The sequence below is a fragment of the Ictidomys tridecemlineatus genome, chromosome 3, assembly GCF_052094955.1.
Source record: "Ictidomys tridecemlineatus isolate mIctTri1 chromosome 3, mIctTri1.hap1, whole genome shotgun sequence".
Lineage (NCBI taxonomy): Eukaryota > Metazoa > Chordata > Mammalia > Rodentia > Sciuridae > Ictidomys > Ictidomys tridecemlineatus.
Window position 1 is genome coordinate 28,061,482 of NC_135479.1, and position 21,087 is coordinate 28,082,568.

Here is a 21,087-nt window from a genome sequence, read left to right on the forward strand (position 1 = left end):
TTTAACAGTCCCTGCCCAATCTTCCTTAATTAGGAAAAAAAAAAAAAAATACAAACAAGACCTAAGTCCTCCATCCCGTGTGGCAGGTGATTTGTCTTCTTTTCTATGGATTCAAGAGAGACAGAACACAGAAGTTACTGTGAATGGTGCATTTCCAATTCATTTCACCCAGAGCCGCTGGCTTCCCTCTCCTTAGCTCACTTTGAAGCCCAGTGTTTACACTTTGATGAATTAGCCACGTATGTCACTTACGCCTTGACAACCAGAGCCCTCCCCAGATACCATTTCCACTGCCTGTTCATTTTATTTTGAATCCAAATCCTAAATATTAATGCACACCTACCACAGCTATTACCAACCAGCCTCCCTCCCTTGTTCCTGCCCACTGGTCTGGTGTAGCACGCCTCTGTTGAGCTTTTATTAACTTCCTTGTCTTGTTCTCTGGCCTCATTACCCTGCAGTGCTTTGCGTTAGACTGCTAAAGCAGCGACTTTTACATCAAGCTCCTTCTGAACAGTATACCTCCTATATATTGTTATTTGTGCTCTCTGCTTAACACTTCTCACCTCTGTTTCCTTCTCTCAGCAATTCTGGCCATTTTGCAGCATGTGCCTCCTTTCGGGTCATTAACATATAAAGTGGAAAAAAAAATTGGCCTTAAGATTGACCCTTGTGGTTCTCCATTTCCCAGCCTTCTACCTCCGTAAATGGTTTCCATACCCAAATGCTCTTTTCATAACAAATAATCCAATTCTCCCTCCACTTAAGTATGGCATAAGAGGGGGTTGAACTCTGTGTTATTTTTAACTATAAAAGCACGATTTAGCCAGTCTTTGAGTTTAATGAAGTGCAACCCATAAAAGATTATGCTTGGCCAAGGTCCTGAGGGAACAGCATACCTAGCCAGCACAGCCGGGCAGACAGAGGGCAACTGGGAGGCAGAAAAGCGGAGGCTCCACTCAGCCTCACTCCCACCTTTCCCAAAGCAGATGAGAACATAGTAAAATGAGCAGCAAATTGCCACTAAGGGATGGATTCCTCTTTCCAAAAAAATAATTCTCATGCTACTATTTCCCAAACCAAGTGCAAGTTTTAGCTAGTTAATGTTCCAAATTCATTGGGTAGTTTTGGTCTGATAGTAAATGGGGCATGTATTGGTTAGTGCCAGAGATCAATAATATGAATGACTCTGCCAGCAACTTAAGGATGTCGGGTGCCAGAGAAAACCCCCAAACTGAAAAAAAAAAAAAAAAAAAAAAAACAAGAGGCAAAATTCAGGGACCAATCGGAGGTCAATTATATAAAGCCGGAAAAAGAAAAAAAAAAAAAAACAGATTAATACTTGATTACAAAATGCCTTGGCAATTGCTTATACTGTCATTAAATTCTAACATTCAAATGAAATATCCTAATCATGCCTCATTTTCTTTGATTTTTCTTCTTTGTTCTTTCATGAATTATACACTTATAATTATATGTATGTAATTATGTACTTATTAAGAATTATAGCATATGGTCTCACACAGTATGCAAATGCTGTGAAATCATGCCATTTCTTATAAACTGGGATATATGTGGGAAAACAGCAAGCCTAGATAATTTGGAGTCCTTTTGCTTTGCTTTAATCTCAAAGCAATCTAAAAGGGAGGAAAAGAGTAGTTAGAGAAGTTTCAACCTTCAATACTGATTTATCATTGCTAACTTATATAACCAGTATTGTTTGATGCCCTGAATGGCATGCGATTAGGAAAAGTCATAGCTTATATTCAATTTAAACAGCAATATGTATTCATTTCGAGGAAGAAGAAATTTAATCAAGACTGATTTGCACATATAGAAGTTTCAGTATTCAGCAAATGTTTATTTAGAAAATGGGAAACATGGTAAATACAATTCCACATGAGAAACTGATGGTTTGTTAGAATGAGTACAGAGAGAGATGTATGATTTTCAATTTCAGCAAAGCCATAAAGAATTTCTCTGACCTTGTGCAAGTTACTTATATTTTCTGAGCCTCAGTTGCCTCCTCTGAGAAAGGGGGGTGATGATCATACTTAAAGAAAACGGTTATCTGTAGGTTACAACTAATGAGAAGTGAAAAACTAGCTAGCACAGTATTGGTTATAATAGCAATCATTAAATAGCAATGGTATTGGTTTTTACTGTTAGTTTCATCATGATTTTTATTATAATCAGAGGAATGTTTAGGACAGGATAGAACTAAAACCTAGCATGAATCCTAATTTTATAGAAATGTCTATTATTGATGAAAGTGAGTGAGTGAGTGACAGAAATAGAACTGGATTTCAGTTCTCCTTGTTAAATGGTCCAGTGTGTAATACCAGCCCCGTCACCATGGTGCCAGGCACTCTGGGTGCCACAGCTCCAAGAATCTTAGCACAGGAAAGTCAGGAGACCAATGCCCGTGAGGGGCTCTAGAATCAACCAATGTCCACACCTGAATCTCTGCCTCTTATTGCCTGAAAGCCAGTTATTTAACTTCTTTGTGCTTCCTGGTCCGCATTTATAAATGGAGATATGTTAGAAATCCTCTCTAAAGATTTTGAGGATTTAATACATTCATGTAAAATAGATGAAGCAATACTTCGTATGTAATAAACACTCAAAAGTAATAACTCTTATTTTTCTTAAACCTCATTGCTCAGCAGGATTTCTGTTAACTTTTCTTGATTTCTTAATAAAATCTATTGAGTCTTGGCTCTTTTTGTTTGCATGTTTGATTAAAAAATTCACAAATGAGCTAAAAGAACTGTTTTTTTTCTATTAAAGATTTTGCCATAGAGTTGTAAAAGCAACTTGGGGAAAAATGATTTAACATCACAAGAAAACACTGCACATTTATTTTTAGAATCGATATTTTGCAAATTGATACATTTCCAATTCAGAGTAAAGCTAACCTTCAATAAAAGAATGAGAATACAACTTTTCTTACTAGAGACAAGGTGAATTTTTTTTTCTTTTTTAAATCTGGAATTCCTCTTATTCATCAAACCATAAAAGCTTAAAATGTAAAGCTGAATGTCTATTTGCCATGTCTGTTTGCATGTAATATTTCAAATGCATAAAAATAAATACGTAAATAAAAGAGAATAATCCTATGACCTCCATGAACCAATCTCCCAGTTTCATTAAGAATCATCATGTGGCTAAGTGTATGTACGTATCCATTCAACCACCCAGTATTTCCCACCACTTTGGATTAACATCAAACAAATTTTGAACATTTTGTCATTTTATGACTTCTTAGAATTCTTATAGGATCTAAGTCCTTCCACTGATCACTTCTAAGCATTGGTCTTAGTGTGTGGGCTCTGGAGGTGACCACACCTGGGTTTGTATGTCAGCTGTAACACTTAATAGCTGTGGAACTTGATTTCAGCAACTTTATTAACTTCTATAAGTCTTGGTAAATTAAGGATAATAATGCTTAACTCTTTGAGTTATTGTGAAAATTAATGAGAAACTAGAGGAACTGCCCAGCTCAGAGTAAGTACTAAATGAATACTTTATTATTGCTGTTCCATGAGAATTTGAAGGGAATAAAATTACTTCATCTTCCAGGAAAAATGCAAGTTGTAGCCAAGACTTATAACAAGATATCTCTAGATATTTGTCGATGTCTTCAAGATTTTCTGTTTTATTGGAATATAGATTTTCAAAGTTGCTTCTGATTATCATCTGTATTTTGATAGTGTCTGTGGTAATATTTCCTTTTTGATGAATTTTAGTAATTTGAGTTCTCTTTCTCTTCATTAGCTTGGCTAAAGGTTTATCAATTTTACATTTTTAAAAAACCAACTTTTTGTTTTGTTCATTTTTTGAATTCTGTTTTAGTTTGTTTCAATTTCATTGGGTTCAGCTCTGATTTTAATTATTTCTTGTTGTCTTCTGCATTTGGTGTTGATTTGGTCTTTTTCCAGGGCCTCGAGGTGTAATGTTAGGGTATTTTTTTGGTGAGTTTCTATTCTTTCACTGAATATGGTCAGTGCTAAAACTTTCCCGTTAGAAATGCCTTAATAATGATCCAAAGATTTTGGTATGTTGGGTTGCTATTCTCATTTACCTCAAAGTATATTTTTATATCATCCCTGATTTCTTCTACTATCTATTGTTCATTCAGTAGCATATTATTTAGTCTCCAGGTGATACAGTATATTCTACTTTTTATTTTATTGTTGATTTCTAATTTTATTCCATTATGATCTGATAGAATGCAAGGTATTATCTCTTTTTCATATTTGGTAAGAATCAAATTTGCTTTGTAGCCTTAGATATGGTCTATTTTAGAGAAGGATTCATGTTCTGCTGAGAAGAAAGTGTGTATTCAGTCGTTAATGGATGAAATATGCTATATATGTCTGTGATGTGTAAAATTATTAATCGTGACTTTTAATTCCATAGTATTTTTTATTTGGAGGCTCTCTCCAGAGGTGAGAGAGGTATGCTAAGTCACCTTGTATTTTTATGTTGTGATCGATTTGATTCTTGAAATTGTAAAGTACATAGATGCTCCATTGTTTGGGGCATAAATATTTATGATTGTTGGGTCTTGTTGATGTATAATTCCCTTAAGCATATGAAGCACCGTTTTGTTTTGTCCCTTCTGATAAAGTGGACTTCAAGCCACCAGTTAATCTGAATAATGTTTTTTTCCCATCATTTTACCTTCAGTCTGTGGATGTCTTTGCCTATGAAGTGAGTGTCTATAGAGAAAGGAAATTGTTGAGTCTTATTTTTTAAATCCAATTTGCCACTCTGTCTTTTGATTGATGAGTTTAGGCCATTTACATTCAATGTTATTGAGAGAGGTTTTTTATTCCCTGTCATTTTGATTTATTTCTGCTTTTTAATTTGAATTAGTTTCTCCTTTGATTGACTATTCTTCTAGGGTAAACAGAGGTTTGCTGGTTTTCACTTTTATTTTTTATTTCTTCTTCATGAAATGCTTTATTGAGTGTGTTTTGTAGTCCTGGCTAGAAAGTTATAACTTTTGTTGATCATGGAAGGTTTTTATTTTATCTTCACTTCTGAAGCTTAATTTTGCTAGGTATAGTATTCTTGGCTGGCATCCATTCTTTTTCAGAGCTTGGTATATCTCAGTTGAAAAATCAGTTGAGATCTGAATTTGTGTCCCTCTAGATGGCGATCTGTTGTTTTTCTTTTTTTCTTTTTTAATCTGTTGTTTTTCTCTGGCAACCTTTAAACTTCTATCCTTATTCTGTATGTTAGGCATTTTCATAATAATGTGACTTGGTATGGGTCTCTTATAATTTTGTATATTTGGGGTCCTGTAAGCCTCTTGCATTTCATTTTCTATTTGATTCTTTAGTTTTGAAATTTTTTCCGATATTTCATTGAAAAGACTGTGTATTTCTTTGATTTATATCTGAGAGTTCATCTGTTCCAAAAAATCTTATATTTGGACTTTTCATGTCATCCCATATTTCTGAAATAAGTGATATTTTTACAAAGAATTTGAAAGAGACCATGGAGTTATACAGGTAGGAAATGACAAGAAATGACAGACAATGACAGAGGAAGAACAAAGCAGCAGTTGTACAGTTGCTAATAATTTTGCAACAGTAAGCTCTACCAATGATTATCAATAACTGTTCCAGTGTAGTCCAGTCAATTTAATTATGAAATTCCAATACCATCCCACATGTGAAACTGTTCATAGGTTTAGATGTATTCATTTTCTTATGAACAATGTAATTCAGGAAAGTGCATAACAGAACACAATTATAACATTAGGATAAAAGAGGAAATTATGTAAACTTTCAAAGGTTTCTGTGAATTACAGCCTATAAATTTCTGTTATCTAAACATACCAACTTTTACATTGGAGTGTTCTAATTATTAAATTTCTGTCTCTCTCTCTCTGTGTGTGTGTGTGTGTGTGTGTGTGTGTGTGTGTGTGCATGTGCATGTTTGTATGTATGTTTTAAAGTAAACTTTGCAGGTGTATATAAGCAAAAAATCAGTTTTACAGGCTTGTCATTTTGCCTAAGGATTGCTTAAAGATATTCACTTTGTACCCTTGTTTATGTATTACTTCTAAACTATTTTGAAGAATATTCCCTCCCCTCTCCAAGTCCACACCCCATTTAAATCACATTTGCTTCAACATTTTACACGGTAGAATACTCAAGCAAAGATTCAGCCTGAGAATGCTATGGCTCACAGTAAATTGGGACTAAATTACCCATGAAGTTCATGCACATCATGTTAGCATTAAATGAAGAAGCAAATTTATGGTAAAAGGGGAGTCACTGTGTGTGCCTTAATGCTGAGGACATTTGCTGGTGTAGTGTGATGTTTGATTTTATTGCACAAGAGACAATGCATATCTTAAAGGAGACTCTTCAATCAGAATTTTTATATTCACACATTCTATAGATGTCAGTTCATAAACTCAAACATTTGCCTCTTGAGGTTGGAAGGCCTGGTGTTGAAAGCTAGACAGTCAAACAAAGTGCTGGGATTCCATATGTTTTTCTCTTCTACTTAGTGCTTTACTTAACAAAATTATACAATCTATGAAATATGTATATTGATAAAAGTATATGATATTCTCATAAAGTTCATTGACAATTATAATGTGGTATTCTACTTTGTATTTGAAAAGGTCCGTAAACCTTAGCTACTTTTGCATCTACATGAGCAATTCACTACAACAAAACACATCAACAAACTAAATTTTGTGTGTATAATGTAATGCCAGTCACCCTCCTCATAGAGGTGTGGAGGTGTGAGCTATCATGACCACAGATAGTTGGTAAAACAAAAATTTTTCCTTCCTACTCCTGATTGTCCTGGAGAAAGAAAATACATTCTTTTCTCTGATACCAGGACAGGTATCTGGATCAGAACCATTACCGGGGGCTAAATTTTTCATTCCTTAAACAAGTAAATATTTTTAAAATAAATGTATCTATAGTTTGTGCTCTTGGGTTGTTCACTTGGAAAATGTAAGGCACCTTATTGGTAGCTACAACATGATTGTCATCTGTCACTTGGGGCAAATTAAAAGTGCTCTTAGGATGGTGTCAGTAAACTTACTCTGTAGCCTAGGACATTTCTCAAGGATTTTCACACTTGGTGACAAGAAACCATTGCGTTCTGGGGGTGGGGGATGAGAAAGAAGGGCACCAAGCCTCCCCATGGTGGAGAGTGTGTAGCACACACTACACCAAGCCTGCATTGCTTGATCTGGATAATAGACAGGAGACCCAATGCATATGATTTCTTCCTATTTTCTTACACATTCAAAGATCTCTTCATGATAGTTCTCAACACAGAACATTTATCCCCTGCTTGTTTGGGGGAGAGGTTAAAGAAGAGTATTCGGTAATAATGATGCTCAGTGAATTCCAACCTCGTTGCCTGTGGCAGCAGCTCTCAGTCATGTCTTACACACAGGAGTACACTGGTGCCCTCAGGCCAAAAAGAGGACTGGAACAGATGAAAGCTTTCCTTCAGCCCTTGATTTCTTGTCCCATGATAGTGCCAAAATCGACGGGAATGTTTTTATTAGGTACTAAGCTGTAATGCTATAGAATGGGGCTCCTGAGCAAGTGGAACGCGTGATTTAAAATATAGCCATCATAGGAAATTATTCTTTCCGGATTTCTCTCCCTTCCCTTTGATTGCCATTATATTTTTTTCTATTTCTGTTGTGGGAAAAATGAGTCTGTGACTCTTGCCCATGCAGAGGCAGATCCTGGCCTAGGAAGGCCGACATGGAAAGCTCTGTTCTAGGCATTAGGGGTAGATTGCTATTCTTCCTTCAACCCGTCTTCTCCAGACTCCTCACACCTGGAGTGGAAGACTTCAGGGAGAAAAGATTAGGGTATTAGCTAAAAGGAGGCTGAGAGGCCTATTAATTCTACTTAAATATATATATATTTAAATATATATATATTTAAACTTAGGCTAGTCTTTAATATAGACAAGATTATTCCTTATAATCCCACAATATCCAATAAATTTCAGCATATATGAACTAAGACATGCTGTTGCAAGGTAATGTTTGTGTAATTTTCCATTATATCATGTCCAGGGCAGGTCCAAGATGAGTGATCCTGGGTCTTTGCAGCAATTGACAGTACAGTGCAGAAGATGTTCTTTGGACAGAGGCTTTCCATGTAGGCTAGTTCAGGCTTCTTGCTCCCAGGAGTGTGGGAGAACTTGTTGAAACCAGTGATGTTTCTCATGGTTGTTTCTCCCGAGTCTGCAATAAAACTCTCCCTGGATTGCATCCTCTTGCTCAAGCAGAATGGCCCCATACCTCCACCAGCCTTGTTCATTGTTGAGCTATTGGAAAATATAAATTCCTGTTGGATAATTTTTAATATGTGAATTTTTCTTACCTCAAATATCAGGTATATATATTTTATAAATCAAAATACTCAGGAAAACAAGGAGGCAAAAAAACAAAAATCACCCATGTTTTTATTACCCAGAATTTTTTCTAGCCATAGGCACTGTGAATGTATGTTATTTTTTATTGTTTACTAAATAAAAGGAGATCACACATGTCTACTTCTACTCATGCTATCATAATTGTGAATCTGCCAGAGAATTTATCAGAACTGGACAAGACCTAACAATACATAACTGATAGTTTGTTTCAAGTCATAATAGATAAGGTAACTGTGACATTAAAACTTAAGTAATTTAGCTGTAGAACCTGATAACATAAATTATATAAAATAATAATCTAATCTGGGGTATCATGTCTTAAAAATATATATCTTGATGAAAAATAACTCCATCTTATAATGAAATTATTTCCCTTTTCTGTGGGCTCTCCAACATGACTACAGAAAAGGTGGAAACACACACACACACACACACACACACACAATAACACACCAACATATGCACACTTTAGATAAAGGAAGAACAAACATAAGCTAATCTTTCAGATATCAGATTTTTAACACCGAGAAACACTGCCTGAAAATTTACACATGGCTCTCTATGTTGTTAAAACTAAAAATGGATCTAATGAAACACATAGATATTAAGGGTATCATTTCCTCAATTTCACAAATACACCAGTTATCCCTACAATCTAGAATATTTCCTTCCTTTGTGCCTTCTGACAATCAGTTCTACTCCCCCACTTTTGAAATAAGCACTGTCCTCATTTCTATCAAAAAAGGGGGGGTGTGCCTGTTCAAGACTTCAAATAAATGTAAGCATTTGTTGTTGTTATTGTTGGGATTCTTTTCTCTGCATATTGCTGTCAAGATTCACTCTTGCTATTGGAATTTAAATAATTAGTTCCATTCCTTTTATTGCTGACTACTCTCCTATTATGTATTCTTTTTCTGATGGGCTTATGGGCAACTTTCAGCCTGTGCTTATACATAAAGCTGTTCTGGACATGGATTGTCTGGGTTTTGTGAATAGAGGTTTTATCTGGTTAAATATCAAGGTCTGGAATTTCTGCATTACAGGGAAGATATATGCTTTTTTTTAAAAAAAATGATACCTACTTTTAAATATGATCCTCCAAGGGGTTGGGATTGTGGCTCAGTGCCAGAGTGCCTGCCTTGCATATCTGAGGCACTGGGTTTGATCCTGGGCACCACATAAAAATAAATAAATAAAGGTATTGTGTCCATCTGCAACTAAAAAACTATTTTAGAAAAAAGATATGATTCTCCAAATTAGACTTTATTGTTTTGTGTAATTTATATAGTCATGTTCTATAGCCAAATAATTTTGCAAAATATTGACCTGTTTTACACTGCTATCAGAGCAGTGTTCCACCTGCTCCACAGTTTTCTGACATTTGCTATTAATGCTTTTTTCCTTGATTATGACTATTTTAACTAAACTACAGTAGTATTTTCCTATGGTTTTAGTGGTCATTTCCATGATGATTAATGATTCTTAAAACGTTTCATTCACTTATCAACTATAGATATTCTTTTATGAAGTGTCTGTTGAAATATTTTGCCTATTTTTTAAAAAATTGTCATTTCAGCATTGCATTGGAAGAGGTACTCGTATAATCTGGACAAATGCACCTTGTTATTTGTGTGCTCATAATATTTTTTCTCAGTAAATGCCTTACCTATATGTTTTCTTAAATTTCTAAAAATTCATAATTAAGATACATTTAACACACAATAGATGCAGTTTATATAATCGTTTGCATTTTGACAAGTAAACATGCCCATGTATCTACTAAAAATAATCAAAATATAGATAGTTCCATAGCCCCAAAAGGCTTTGTGCTTCTCTGTGGTCAGCTATCTTCATGATTTCCATTTTCAGGCAACCACTAATCTATTTCTTTCATTGTACACTAGTTTTGAAAATTTTAAGAATTTAATAGAAGAAGAATCATGCCATCTTTTACATCTGACATCTTTTGTCTAGTCTGGTATGGTGTTATTTGATAGTGCTTTCTTTTTTTGTTGCTGAAGAGTATTATAATGTATATGACAATTTGTAAATTAGTTTCTCTGTCAATGGGTATTTGAATCATTTCTAATTTTGGACTGCTATACACAGAGCTACTTTGCAAAGTAAAGTGTGATTCATTTTTGCATACACATATTTTTAGTTGTCATAGTAAATATGACCAGAATTACTAGATCACATGTCAGATCCTTTGAAGTATTCATCATAGCTTTTGAAGTAGCTGTCTGATAATTCAAATATATAAGCCATTGTTAGATCTGATTCTATTGATTATTCACTTTATTGGTTGTGGCTCCCACTTTCTTATTTTTGTCATGCCTCATAATTGTAGAATGCCAAGCACTGTGTGTAAAAGACAGTAGAGATGATAGGAAGTACTTACACCCTAAAAAAAAAGTTTTCACCTCTTTTTTCTAGCAAGCAAGTAAGGAATGTAGAGACTCATTGCAACCTAGGCTGCGACTGAATTAGGCATAGAACTTACCGATGCTGATGGTAGATTCACGACAGTCTCCATTGCTAATTTAGAATAGGCTCAAATTCATTTGTTTAGCAAGGCTTAGGCTTTTGTCTGCCTTGATACAGGATATGAACCTACCCTACTTGCCTCCTGAGTGTCTTGTTCAGGTGTCTGGCTCCATCTCTGGCCACAGACTAGGATTTTCTTTGCATTCCTGTAGAGTTCTAAATACTTGGGGAATGTCTCTCTGTTCTTTTTTCCTGCCCTTGGATGTCAGGGGTTTGAATGTCTGTGCCTCTGGGGGGACCCAGACAAAGTAGCCATTGTCTGGTCTTCAGAATGCTGGAAAGCTTTGAGGTTCCCTCAGTTCCCTCCCCATCTCTTACACTTTAGGTGACCCAACTTCTCTATGCCCAAGAATGGCTAACAAGTGTTAATTGAAAAACCAGTAACAAACTGGTTATAAAACAGTTAAATTATGCTATATTAAAATCTAGGAATATAGCTCCAAAACAATGAAAAAGATTTTTATTAAATTAAAAAGGTGGTGATATATTGCCAAGTCATAGGTTACTGGACAATAAGTATGTGTCTGCATAAAATATGTAGACATGCAGATATGTGTATAATTTTGCATGTGTGCAAAAGTATAAAAATGTGCAAAGAGAAAGCCTCTGAGTACACAGGTAATAAACTGTCACCTTAACTACCTTTGGGGAAAGGACTAGAATTTGGGGGTAAGAAGGTGGTTTTAGTTAGTATTATATGTGCTTTAATGTAAGCAATTTTAAAATGTTAATTGTTTAAAACACTTAATTTTTTTTTGTGACATCTCAAAAATGAAAGAAAACACTATAGAACGAAGGCCATACATGAAAATGTGGCTGAGCAGAACCATCTCAAGCTTAAATGACTTGCAAAAATACAAAACCAGACCTGACTTTTTATTCATAAAAGGTATGCTAAAAAATAAAACAATCAAGACATAGTTGGGCTGGTTTGAACAGATGGTGTGGTGTTAAAAATAGGTGAGAACATACGATTATTGAGTTTCCAGTTTGCTTCAGACTAATTCCCTTAGAAAAAGGGTGAAATAAAATTGAAACAACAACTTAAAGTCAAATTAGGAGGAAAGATAGCACCCCCTTTGTGCTATTCAGGTTCTTGTTGCTATTACCCAAATACGTAACTAGAAAACTTAAAGGAGGGAAAACTTATTTTGAACTCAGAGTTTCAGAGATTTAGTTGCCCCAACCCATTGCTCTGGGCCAAGGTGATGCAGAACATCAGGACAAAGAGTCTGGTAGAGGGAAGCTGCTCTGCTCATGGCTGCCAGGAAGCAGGGGCAGGGGAGGTGCCAGAGGGATAATGCACCCTTCCAGGGCCTGACCCCAGTCACGCCCATGTCCAGCCACAACCCACCTGATTGCAGTTGCCACCCAGTCCATTCCAACTAAGGTGGACTGAGCAGGTGACAGCTCTCATAATCCAATCACCACACCTCTGAACCCTCCTGCATTAACCCAGCGATTTTAGGGGAGACCTCCTATCTGAGTCATAATGCCCTTGTTGCATGAAAAGACCTTCTTTTGTAGACAAACTAAATCCCAGGGAACCAAACGAATGTGCTGATTAACATTTGAAAGGTATTTTAAGAATAGGATGGAAAGAATTCAAATATTAAAATCATACAAAAGAAAGAACTCAAAAAAACGTAAAAGATCAGCCAGGCACAATGCCACATGCCTGTAATCAGGTGGCTTGGGAGGCTGAGGCAGGAGGATTGCAAGTTCAAAGGCAGCCAGTAATGATAAAAATGATCTTGAATTAAACATATTTAAATATCCAAAGTCTATCTAATCCCAACAGAACTGGACAAGTAAAATTTAGATGCAATAGCAGACCAGATTGCATGTTTTAACTTGTTTTGATCTTTGATATATGGAAATATGACAGTCAATCTCATGAATTTGTATGATTAATATGTATCAATGTTTATAATAAAAATAAAATATTTTTTATTAGAGCATTATAGTTATACATAGTAGTTGGGTTCATTTTGACAAAAGCATACTTGCATGCAATTTGATTTCAACCCCTGTTCCTCACCTTTTCTCTCCCCTCCCTTTTTCCTTCCCCCTATTTTCCTTTCTATACTCTGCTGATCATCCTTTCAGGCATTACTTATCTATTTTATTTTTTTATTTTTACTTTTTTTAAAGAGAGAATTTTTTAATGTTTATTTTTCAGTTTTCAGCGGACACAACATCTTTATTTTATTTTTATGTGGTGCTGAGGATCGAACCCAGCGCCCCTCGCATGCCAGGGGAGCGCGTTACCGCTTGAGCCACATGCCCAGCCCTATTTATTTTACTTATTATTTTTCTGGTACTGGGGATGAAACCTAGGAGCACTTAACCTCTGAGCCACATCCTCATCCCTTTTTTTGTAGTTTATTTAGAGACAGCATCTCGCTGAGTTGCTTAGAGCCTCACTAAGTTGCTGAGGCTGGCTTTGAATGTGCAGTCATCTTGCCTCAGCCTCCTGAGCCACTGGGATTACAGGCATGTACCACTGCACATGCCTTTTATTTACTTTTTGATTGGTACTTTCTATATATACATACAAGTGAAATTCTTTGTGATATATATGCACATAACATGATTTTTGTTAAATTAATGCTATATTTATTCCCATATCCCGCCCCCTCCTCCCATACTCTTAATCTCCTTCTCCTCCTCCTCAACTGATCTTCCCTATACCTTTGTGATATCTGATACCCCCATGTTCTTTATTTTGCTCCAGTTTCCACATGAAAGACAACATTTGACCCTTGATTATTTAAATCTCTTATTTCACTTAGCACAGTGTTTGCCATTTCCATCCATTTTCTGGCAAATACCATAATTTCAATCTTTTTTTGTTTTTTTTATTGGTGGTTCAAAACATTACAAAGCTCTTGACATATCATATTTCATACATTAGATTCAAGTGGGTTATGAACTCTCATTTTTACCCCTTATACACATTGCAGAATCATATCGGTTACACATCCACATTTTTAAATAATGCCATATTAGTGACTGCTGTATTCTGCTACCTTTCCTATCCCCTACTATCCCCCCTCCCCTCCCCTCCCATCTTCTCTCTCTACCCCATCTACTGTAATTCATTTCTCTTTGTTTTTTTTCGCATTCCCCTCACAACTTCTTATATGTAATTTTGTATAACAATGAGGGTCTCCTTCCATTTCCATTCAATTTCCCTTTTCTCTCCCTTTCCCTCCCACCTCATGTCTCTGTTTAATGTTAATCTTTTTCTCCTGCTCTTCCTCCCTGCTCTGTTCTTAGTTGCTCTCATTATATCAAAGAAGATATTTGGCATTTGTTTTTTAGGGATTGGCTAGCTTCACTTAGCATAATCTGCTCTAATGTCATCCATTTCCCTGCAAATTCCATGATTTTGTCATTTTTTAGTGCTGAGTAATACTCCATTGTGTATAAATGCCACATTTTTTTTTATCCATTCATCTATTGAAGAGCATCTGGGTTGGTTCCACAGTCTAGTTATTGTGAATTGTGCTGCTATGAACATCGATGTCTTTTAAGGTTTTCAGGGAATAGTCCAAGAAGGGCAATAGCTGGGTCAAATGGTGGTTCCATTCCCAGCTTTCCCAGGAATCTCCATATTGCTTTCCAAATTGGCCTCACCAATTTGCAGTCCCACCGGCAATGTAGAAGAGTACCCTTTTCTCCACATCCTCACCAGCACTTGTTGTTGTTTGACTTCCTAGTCGCTTCCAATCTTACTGGAGTGAGATAGTATCTTAGGGTGGTTTTGATTTGCATTTCTCTGACTGCTAGAGATGGTAAGCATTTTTTCATGTACTTGTTGATTGATTGTATGTCCTCTGAGAAGTGTCTGTTCAGGTCCTTGGCCCATTTGTTGATTGGGTTATTTGTTATCTTATTGTCTAATTTTTTGAGTTCTTTGTTTATTCTGGATATTAGGGCTCTATCTGAAGTGTGAGGAGTAAAAATTTGTTCCCAGGATGTAGGCTCCCTATTTACCTCTCTTATTGTTTCTCTTGCTGAGAAAAAACTTTTTAGTTTAAGTAAGTCCCATTTGTTGATTCTAGTTATTAATTCTTGTGCTATGGGTGTCCTATTAAGGTTGCAAGGATGGTTCAATATATGGAAATCAATAAATGTTATTCACCACATCAATAGACTTAAAGATAAGAACCATATGATCATCTCTATAGATGCAGAAAAAGCATTCGGCAAAGTACAGCATCCCTTTATGTTCAAAACATTAGAAAAACTAGGGATAACAGGAACTTACCTCAATATTGTAAAAGCTATCTATGCTAAGCCTCAGGCTAGCATCATTCTGAATGGAGAAAAATTGAAGGCATTCCCTCTAAAATCTGGAACAAGACAGGGATGCCCTCTATCACCACTTCTATTCAATATAGTTCTCGAAACACTGGCCAGAGCAATTAGACAGACGAAAGAAATTAAAGGCATAAAAATAGGAAAAGAAGAACTTAAATTATCACTATTTGCGGATGATATGATTCTGTACCTAGAAGACCCAAAAAGGTCTACAAAGAAACTACTAGAGCTAATAAGTGAATTCAGCAAAGTGGCAGGATATAAAACCAACACACATAAATCAAAGGCATTTCTGTATATCAGCTACAAAACTTCTGAAACGGAAATGAGGAAAAACACCTCATTCACAATATCCTCAAAAAAAAAAAATACTTGGGAATCAACCTAACAAAAGAGGTGAAAGATTTATACAATGAAAACTACAGAACCCTAAAGAGATAAATAGAAGATCTTAGAAGATGGAAAAATATACCCTGTTCATGGATAGGTAGAACTAACATCATCAAAATGTCGATATTACCAAAAGTTCTCTATAGGTTTAATGCAATGCCAATCAAAATCCCAATGGCATTTCTTGTAGAAATAGATAAAGCAGTCATGAAATTCATATGGAAAAATAAAAGACCCAGAATAGCAAAAGCAACTCTAAGCAGGAAGTGTGAATCAGGCGGTATAGCGATACCAGACTTCAAACTATACTACAGAGCAATAGTGACAAAAACAGCATGGTACTGGTACCAAAACAGGCGGGTGGACCAATGTTACAGAATAGAGGACACAGAGACTAATCCACAAATCTACAACTATCTTATATTTGATAAAGGGGCTAAAAGCATGCAATGGAGGAAGGATAGCATCTTCAACAAATGGTACTGGGAAAACTGGAAATCCATATGCAACAACATGACTGAATCCCTTTCTCTCGCCATGCACAAAAGAACTCAAAATGGATCAAGGAGCTTGATATCAAATCAGAGACTCTGCATCTGATAGACGAAAAAGTTGGCTCCGATCTACATATTGTGGGGTCAGGCTCCAAATTTCAATCATCTTTATGGCTGAGTAAAACTCCCATGTGTTGACATGTCACATTTTCTTCATTTATTGTAAGGCATCTGGGCTAACATTGAAGTGATTATAGTTTGCTGATTTAAATTCTTTTTGATAAATACTGAACAGTGGGATAGCTGAGTCTTATGGTGGTTCCATTCCTAGGTTTTTGAGATATCTCCATATTGCTTTCCAGATTGGTTGTGCTAAATTGCAGTCCCACCAACACTGTATGAGTGTACCATTTCCCCCACATTCTCACCAGCATTTATTATGATTTGTGGTCTTGATAATTGCCCGTCCTGACTGCAGTGACATGAAATCTCGGTGTTGTTTTGATGTGCATTCCCCCGATTGCTAAAGATACTGAACATTTGTTCATATATTTGTTGATCATTTGTGTTTCTTCTTTTGAGAAATGGCTGCTTAGTTCTTTTTCGTAATTATTGGTTGGATTGTTTTCTTGGTGGTGTTAGGATTCTTTATATATTCTGGATAGTAATCCCCTGTCAGAGGAGCAGCTGACAAAGATCTTCTCCCATTTTGTAGATTCTCTCTCCATGTCCTTAATTATTTCCTTCACTGTGCAGAAGATTTTAATTTGTCATCACAATGATTGATTCTTGGTTTTATTTCTTGTACTTTGAGAGTCTTGTTAAGGAAATCAGTGCCTGTGCCTATTTAATGGAATGTTCTTCTAGCAGTTGCAAGTTTTCTGGCCTAATTCCTAAATCTTTGATTCATTTTTTAATTGGCTTTTGTGGGGGAGGGGAGCTATGAGTCTCATTTTACTCTTCCAAATGATCAATAACCATTTTTTTAAAAAAAATATTATAAAAAACATATAAGCACATTTTATTCACTGTAGTCAAATCCACGCATTGAATATCAGTCTCAAAAATGAAAATGCCACTTCTCTGGTAACAATCTTGACAATCTGAAGTCTCCAAGATGAATCACCAGTGAAGTCCATAGTCCATTTAATTAATTAACTTATTTGCTTACATGCTGAACAAGTACTGTACCACTAAGCTACATCTTCTCCCTTTTTTATTTTTTTTAAATTTGAGACAGGGTCACACTAAGTTACCCAAGCTGGCCTTAAACATGTGAGCTTTATGCTTCAGCCTCCAAAGTGATTATAGATATGTGTCACCATGCTCAGCTCCACAGTTCATTTTATAAGTTAAAACATCCTGAACTTGAAGTTAGTAAAAACCTTGAAGTGTAGCCTAGTACTTCACTTAAATATTTATCACCAGTTCCTATATTATTAGGGATATGATTTGGGTAGATTTTTGAGCTATTAAATATATCAGATAGAGATCTACCAAATAAACATTTCTACATGTATCTTCACACTTTTACTACATTTAAGATAAGTTAGTTTCCCATACCTAGAGCACTCTAGGGAAAAATCACGCTGCTGTGGTCAACTAATACCAGCATCAGGTACCAGTGATATGAGCTCTTCAGATTCTTTGTCTTTTGCATTTAATACAAGCACACAGGACTAAAACAACAAAGCAACAGCACCAATAATACACTGAAATCTTAAATCATAACAATTAATTTTGAATGTAAGTCTCTCTTCAACTAGCTAAGTGACCCCAGTCATCTTTGTAATTTTTTATTTATTTGAGTCATTTCATTTTCATTGTTCTGCTTAGGATTGGGGAGATTAATTTGTTTAATTCTTAGGACATTATGTGAGTTCAGTAAAATATTTTTCTCTTCTCTTTCCTTCCTTCCTTCTATCTGTTCTTTACTAGAAAGAAAAGACAGAGATGGCTAATGTGGTAGCCAGTCCATAAGATAATCCCTAGTGTTATGGTTTGGACATAAGGTGTTCCCCAATAGCTTCTGTTAATGCAGAGACATTTAGCAGTAAAATGAGAGCTGCAACCTCATTAGTCCATCTTAGTTTGAATGGACTGACCATTGGCAGGTGGAATGTGAATGAAGCACTGGGGACCTTCCCTGGAAGTATGCATCTTCCCTGGGATCCCTTCCCCCTGCCCTCTCTGCTTCCTGATCCCTTCAGGAGCTCAGCAGTTTTTCTCTGCTGGACCTTCCCCCATAATGTCCTGCTTCACCTCTGTGGGGAAGGTGGGCAGAGCAATAAAGTCGGTCTTCTGTGCATTGAAACTTATAAAACCATGAGCTCCAAATAAATATTTCCTCCTCCACCTCTTTGTCAAATATTTTGGTCACAACTTTGCAAAAACTAGCAAAACACCTAGTGATCTCCACCCATGGCATTTGCATGTGACATTAAGATTTTGAATGGTCTTAGATTTTCTCTTAAATTCAAGTTAATGTGTCAGTCTCATGAATGCCTACAGAAGACATGAGACTCCTATGTCAGAGAAAAAAGACAGTTTAGTATTCATAGCAGTAGCAGTAGGTAGAGGACAATCAATCCTAGTCCCTAGGATTGTTTCTCCAGGTTGACGCCTGCACATCCAGTAAATTCTGTTGAAATAGAAGAACTTAAATCTCAAACAAACTAAATATTTTAGAAATTTTAATATGACTCTGAATTTTACCTGGTCCTTTTTGTTTTTCATTTTTGATTCTATTTTTTTTTTAATTTTTGCACAGTACTAAGGAATGAACCTAGACTTTTGCCACCTGCTAGACAAGTGTTCTAACACTGAGCTTCATCCTCAACCCTTTTTAAAAAGTTTGAGACAGTGTCTTGCTCAGCTGCTCAGGCTGGCCCTGAGCTTATCACCCTCCTGACTACAATGTTCCAAGTACCTGGGATTATAGGAATACACCATGAGGCCCAGCTCAAACTGCCCTTTGACTTAAAGGAAGAATCTCTTTTCTCTCAATGTTGCTGTACACAATTTGTTATAATCAGGGTAATTGGCATATCTATTACCTTAAATTAAACAGCTGATCTTATAAAAGAGTGTAGGATATGTGTGTGTGTGTGTGTCTGTGTACATATATGTATATATATTTCATATGTATTTATGAAATATACATATATATTTGAAACATTCACTCAGTACAAACATAAAAAAGTGAGATACCCAAGAATTGTATCTCTGCTTCCTTCTCCTTGCATGTGTGTGGATTTGTTGTTTCTCTTCTAACAAATGGCATTAATAGCAATAACTAGATGTCTCTTCCAAGGTCAGGTTATACAAAGACTGTGCTTCTGTTCTCAACATTCTCATTCTTTGGGGTCTCTCACTATGGGAGAAGCCAGCTACCAGAATTTGAGGCAGCCCTGGGGAGAGATTAACAAGGCAAGGACCAGCACCACAGGAGTCAGGCTGGAAGTGGAGTCCTCGCTAACTGATCTTTCAGATGAGCCAGTAGCACTGGACCCAATGCAGTGTATTGGACCCAACAGAAGCACCCATTTAAGTCACTTTCAGCTTTCTAACCTGTAGAAATTGTTAGATAGTACATTGTTTTAATTTATTAAATGTTAGGGCAATAGATACCTGATGTGGAAAGCTCATTTTTTATTTATTTAATTTTTTTTTTGAGATGGGGGATACTAAGGATTGAACTCAGGAGCACTCAACCAATGAGCCACATCCCCAGCCCCATTTTGTATTTTATTTAGAGACAGGGTCCCACCAAGTTGCTTAGCATCTTGTTTTTGCTGAAGCCGGCTTTGAACTCTCAATCCTCCTGCTTCAGCTTCACAAACCGCTGGGATTACAGGCATTTGCCACCATGCCTGGCGGATAGCTTGTTATTAACTCTATAGTTTGCAATGAATAAAAGGCTTTTGCAAAGGTTGAATTTCAATAAGCATTAAACAAATTCATAATGTTTAGTAAGAAGCATTTAATGGAATTGGGGAATAAAGATGCATTTACATGTTCCAGAGAGTCAGAAAGTTTGAAATTTTCTGTTCAAACATCCTCAGCTTTTCTACCTCTTTCTTTATTCTGTTGAAAAATGCCTAATATTCATCAACAAAACAAGATCATCATCTCCTCTGTAAAGCTTTTTCTATCACTTTTTGAGGCAAATTTAGGTGCCCCTTCCACCAAGTTTCCTTTGTTCAATAGTAGTAGTCCATCATAGTAGTCACCATATTCAGTAGGGTTTTGAAGTTGTCTCATGCTAGATTAAAAGCCATTTGAAATTAATGATAGTATTGCTTTACCTCTGGAATATAGACGGTCTGGCACATAAGTCAATTATTTATTCATTGAACACATTTATTGAATATCTACTATATGCCAGGCAATTTTTGTAGTTGCGTGGGAATCATTAATGGGTTAAGCAAACAAACATTTCTTGAACTATGAACATATAATTAGCAGAAAAATATCAATAAATATTTGTTTCATCTTTAATGAATGACTGCATCAGCATATTCATGTTTCAGCATTTTCTTAATTCTTCCAAACTGTTAACTCAGGGATTTTTAAATTATTAAAGTTATTCATAGGCAATCGTCATCCACCCTGAAATATTAAAGTCTGACCATAAATACAGGATTGCCTTTCCACTGCAACACTCCCATTTTTATCAAGTTCTTCAGTGCTTCTATCACCCCAAATGGCTAATAGTGACAAACTTTAACCCTTGGGGAAAGTTGGTGGATCAGATGCCAAAATAAGTTTACCAAATCATATAAGATGGGTGTTCTACATAATTTATGCTTACAAAGTACTTTACAAAGTCTTATATAGGTTTAGATTGTTTGCTGTGCATTTCTACAGCTAATCCTTATAA